Source organism: Pseudophryne corroboree, unplaced genomic scaffold (genome assembly GCF_028390025.1).
Source record: "Pseudophryne corroboree isolate aPseCor3 unplaced genomic scaffold, aPseCor3.hap2 scaffold_1658, whole genome shotgun sequence".
NCBI lineage: Eukaryota > Metazoa > Chordata > Amphibia > Anura > Myobatrachidae > Pseudophryne > Pseudophryne corroboree.
The window spans coordinates 66,907-72,740 of NW_026968294.1; positions in this window are offsets into that span (position 1 = coordinate 66,907).

The window sequence follows — 5,834 nt, forward strand, 5'->3', positions numbered from 1 at the left end:
TCTGACTCTGCACAATCTCTCTCTCTCTTCTAATCTAATTTCTAATGGAGAGGACGCCAGCCACGTCCTCTCCCTATCAATCTCAATGCACGTGTGAAAATGGCGGCGACGCGCGGCTCCTTATATAGAATCCGAGTCTCGCGAGAATCCGACAGCGTCATGATGACGTTCGGGCGCGCTCGGGTTAACCGAGCAAGGCGGGAGGATCCGAGTCTGCTCGGACCCGTGAAAAAAACATGAAGTTCGTGCGGGTTCGGTTTCAGAGAAACCGAACCCGCTCATCTCTACTTTCTATAACCATCACTGCATTACTGACCCCTCTATACAGTACACTGACCTCTATATACCTGCTAGTACATCCCTGATGCCTATATTCCCTACGCTACATCCCTGACGCCTCTATTCCCTACGCTACATCCCTGACGCCTCTATTCCCTATGCTACATCCCTGACGCCTCTATACCCTACGCTACATCCCTGATGCCTCTATTCCCTACGCTACATTCCTGATGCCTCTATAACCTACGCTACATCCCTGACGCCTCTATACCCTACGCTACATCCCTGACGCCTCTATACAGTACAATGCATTACTGATTCCTCTAGACCATACATCCTCATTACATCAGAGAGATAGTGAAACACTGGAAAAAATAAGGATAAAGTGGACTACAGAAACTGATGCTCTAAACAAAGGAGAGAGAGAGAGAGAAAAGCACAAGGATAAGTGGGCAATCGGAACACCATAGAGAGAGGAGAGATAGAAATGCCTGAAAAAGTAAAGGGGGTTGGGTATGGCATCCGGCGCTCGGGATTCCAGCAGTCACATGATACCTAATCCTAATCCTCTGGGGGGGTGGCGGATAGGGCTAACCCTCAGGGGGTGGCAGCTAGGACTAACCCCCCCCCCCTCCTAGTGCATTCCCTAACACCCGCTCCCCCGGTCCTAACCCTCCCTCCAATACTCGCCTTCGGGATGTTGGCTGTCTGTGTGCCGGCACCAGTCTCCCAAGTGGTGTCAGGATTCCAACATCGGTCAAATGACCGCCGGTATACCGTCTGCCGGGATGGTAAATGTATCCTGAGGACAGGTAGTGAGTGTGGAGGGATAGGTGGTTCAGTAAAATGTAACAGCTCAAACTGCGATCATTCACTGATAAATTGATTTATAGCTCTCCCTTTTTAACCATTGCAGTCATAAAAGCAATGTTTTTTAAACTTTTAAATAAAGCTTGTTAGCATCCCCAGCACACTGTATATGCTGGGAGATGTAGTTCTCAATATGAAAACATTTAATTACTGTATGAACTCTAATTCCCCAACTGAAACCTCTCACAAACACACACTCCTAAATCTAGTACACACACACACACATTTCCCCAGTACTGACAACTCTCATCACTTCCACACACTGACAACTCCCTCCTGCTCCTCTCCCCACTGACACTGACAGCTCCCTCACAGTCACACACATCCTCCACCCCCCCACCCCCCCCACACACACACACTGATAGCACACATGCACAAATCCCCCCCCTCCTCGACACTAACTGTCACGGACTGCTTGGGCAGCAGGGGGCAGGCTCTGACTTGAAGTGCTGAAATTCAACAGCTCTCTCGAACTTGCAAGGCATGGCTGTGCAGCTGTCTCCAGCCATCTCCTTGCCCACTGTGTAATTTGTGGCGTTCTCTGATGTTCCCCGCTCTGCCTCTACAACCGGCACATAATGTACAGCAGTGGTGACTCCTGAGTATGGGCCTGGAGAACTCCGCCTACCGGGGGGTAGGGATTAATAATTTCAAAGGGGCAGAGCTAGGAGTGAAGCAGTGGACAGCAGTTGAGGGGCGTTTCAAACTGTAACAGGGTTGGGACAATTTCAGTATCCTTCTTTCACCGTCTAATTGGTCAGTCCCACGCTGATTGCCATGGCGCCCTTTCGAGACTGCAGAACTCTATCCCTTAGCCACGGTTGGCACAGCTGGATGGTGCCCCTGGCAAGTGCCATCCTGGCCAAGGGGTAGATACGCCCCTGAGGGTCAGGGCCAGCAACAGAAATCTCGGGGCCCAGTACACTGATATCTCTGGGGCCCCCTCAACCCCCCCTTAACTTGGCAGAGGGATCTTTAAAAAAAAATGGAGCCTTTGACTCGGACCGTCAGTGAGGCCGGCAGGTGGTTTTCATACTGGGCTATCCAGCTCTTCGGTGGCGGTGGCAGGGACATTCAGAAAAGGGCCAGCACAGCAAAATGCATAATAATGGCAATACAGTATGGACCACAGGGACTGGACAAAGTGATGGGGTAAAAGGAGGGGGGAGGGTTTAGTTGGCCTGTTAATTGTTTTCCTGCTTAAATTGAGCAGTTGGTGGATACACTTTAAAAAGCAATATTGGCACTGTGGCCCCATTATTTCTGTTCTTAATACTTGGAGCCCTGAACAAGTGTCCCCTTTGTCCCCCCTGTCACCGGGCCTGTTCAGGCGTTACCTATGGAGAAGCTGCGACATGACATCCTAGGACACGATACTGCACCATGCATCACCATTATATTTCAGTGTGCCTTGTCAATATTTAAATCTTGTTCTGTGTGACGTGAGTTGTAAATGGTTGAAAATCTCTGTGCTACAGTATCGTCACCATGTAGTTATAACAACACCGCAAAACCACCAAAAGACGTGTTTTGGTAGAGGGACTGCTGGAGGGGCCCATTGGGGCCCCCAGTTTGCTACCCCACCCCAGTATACCTGTGCTGTAGCCAGTGGAAGGGGCACTATCTTCCCGGTGATCTCTTCGGGAAGATGGTGCCGCACATAGAAAGCAAAGACTCTGGCTGCACTCTCCTGCCCTCGCTCTAAGCAAGGTGATCGGGCCACAAAAGGACCCCTGTCGGACCTCGGCCTGTGGGCCACAAAAGGATGCATTGGGGGCGGCATGCGGCCCATGGGTTTGACACCCCTGCCCTAGAGTATCAAAATTTGTTTCACGGCACCCCTAGGCCAAAGTTTTTTTTATTGAGAAATTCAGAAAAATATATAAAATTAAGTAAATTGTGTTTATAGCATGTCATCCTCAGGTTCAGTTATGTTGTGAGGGAATGGTTTTGCCACTTTAATAAAGTATAAATAATTTTAATTGGTCCTGGACCACCAAACTATGCTACCAGTGCAAGAACCCCAGTTTGGAAACTACTGCCATAAAATAAACCTTTTTTGTTTTTTTTAAACTACATGTAATACACCTTAGATCTCAGTTCCTAAAAGGTTTTAAACCCTTGCATACAGTAAACTACACATATTTAAAAATCCTACACCGGGCACAAGTGCTCACGGGCCAATTTCATGGCAGTTTGGGATAGGAGGGCATTGTGGATTCACCAAGGGAATGCTGAAGCTGACTCCAAGAAGAAAGGGAGTCTCTTCCCTATGAAGGTGAAGCCTTGTTTGGCGACGGCCTAGTTAATTTGATCTCGGCAGCTCCCGCAGGTAAGTCATCCTTCTTGCCCTATGTTCCCTCTCAACGGATGAAGACGCATCATTATCTGACGCAGTCATTTCGGCCCAATAGATATGCAAGAAGTTAAGATTCCCCTTTCTTTGCAGGTAGAGGAAGGAAAAGAGGGAAGAGGTCTGTAGCCTCTTCAAGATCGCAGGAGCAGAGATCGTCCTCTGCTTCTGCCAAATCCACTGCATGACGCTGGGGCTCTCTTGCAGGAGCCCGCACCAGTGGGGGGCACGTCTAAAACTCTTCAGTCAGTTCTAGATTCATTCGGACCTGGACTCGTGGGTTTTACAAATAGTGTCCCAAGGGTACAAACTGGGGTTTCAAGACGTTCCCCCTCACCGATTGTTCAAATCAGCCTTAGTCAGCAGGGAGAAGGTTTTTATTCAAGCCTCTTCGTGGTCCCGAAGCCGGACGGCTCAGTCAGACCAATCTTAAATCTGAAATCCCTTAATTTCTACCTAAAGAAATTCAATTTCAAGATGGAATCTCTCAGGGTAGTGATCTCCAGTCCGGGGGATAAAGGAGATTTCATGGTTTTGGTAGACATAAAGGATGCCTACTTATATGTTCCCATTTAGCCACTGCATCAAGCTACCTGAGGTTTGCAATTCAGGATTGTCATTACCAATTTCAGACGTTGCCGTTTGGTCTGTCCACGGCTCCGAGGATTTTCACCAGGGTGATGGCGGAAATGATGGTCCTCCTTCGCAAGCAAGGAGTCACAATTATCCCGTACTTGGATGATCTCCTGATAAAGGCGAGATCCAGGGACCAGTTGGTGCAAAACATCTACTCTCCCTGACAGTTCTTCAACAACATGGTTGGCTCCTAAACTTGCCAAAATCGCAGTTGGTCCCAATGACGCGGTTGTTGTTTTTGGGAGTGATACTGGACACAGAAGAGGTTTTCTTCTAGTGGAAAGGCTCTGGAGATCCAGAGTCTGGTCAAACAAATTCTGAAACCAGCAAGAGTGTTAATCCATCAATGCATTCAGTTGCTGGGGAAGATGGTTGCGGCCTACGAGGCCATTCAGTTTGGCAGGTTCCATGCCAGAGTGTTCCAGTGGGACCTGTTGGACAAGTGGTCCGGATCCCACCTACACATGCACCGGAGGATAATCCTGTCTTCCAAGACCAGAATCTCACTCCATTGGTGGCTGCACAGTTCTCACCACCTAGAGGGGCGATGGTTCGGGATCCAGGACGGGATCCTAGGGACCACGGATGCAACCCTCCGAGGCTGGAGAGCAGTCACACAGGGGGAAAACATCCAAGGAAGATGGTCAAGTCTTCCTTGGATGTTTTCATCTCCACATAAATGTTCTGGAGTTAAGGGCCATTTAATAACTGCAGACACAGTACGCACTGGGACGGGTGCCCAGCATCCTCTACGGAATAAGAGAAAAGGATTTACCGGTAGGTATTAAAATCCTATTTTCTCTAACGTCCTAGAGGATGCTGGGGACTCCGTAAGGACCATGGGGATAGACGGGCTCCGCAGGAGACATGGGCACTTTAAGAAAGACTTTAGTTCTGGGTGTGCACTGGCTCCTCCCTCTATGCCCCTCCTCCAGACCTCAGTTTGATACTGTACCCAGTGGAGACTGGGTGCTTTTCAGGAGCTCTCCTGAGCTTTCTGACAGAAAGTATTTTGTTAGGTTTTTAATTTTCAGGGAGCACTGCTGGCAACAGACTCCCTCATCGAGGGACTGAGGGGAGAGAAGCAGCCCTACTCTCTGAGTTGCAAGGTCCTGCTTCTTAGGCTACTGGACACCATTAGCTCCAGTGGGATTGGTATGCAGGATCTCACCCTCGCCGTCCGTCCCAGAGCCGCGCCGCCGTCCCCCTCGCAGAGCCGGAAGATAGAAGCCGGGTGAGTATGAGAAGAAAAGAAGACTTCAGAGGCGGCAGAAGACTTCATGATCTTCACTGAGGTAACGCACAGCACTGCAGCTGTGCGCCTTTGCTCCCATACACCTCACATACTCCGGTCACTGTAAGGGTGCAGGGCGCAGGGGGGGCGCCCTGGGCAGCAATATAAACCTCTTTCGCAAAAATATAACATATATACAGCTGGGCACTGTATATGTATAAGCCCCCACCAATTTTACAGTTTAAGCGGGACAGAAGCCCGCCTCCGAGGGGGCGGGGCTTCTCCCTCAGCACTCACCAGCGCCATTTTTTCTCCACAGCACCGCTGAGAGGAAGCTCCCCGGACTCTACCCTGCTTATACCACGTTAGACAAGAGGGTTGAAAAGAGGGGGGGGCACATAATTCGCAAATTACATACAGCAGCACTACTGGGCAAACATTAAGTTACTGTTTTATTCCTGG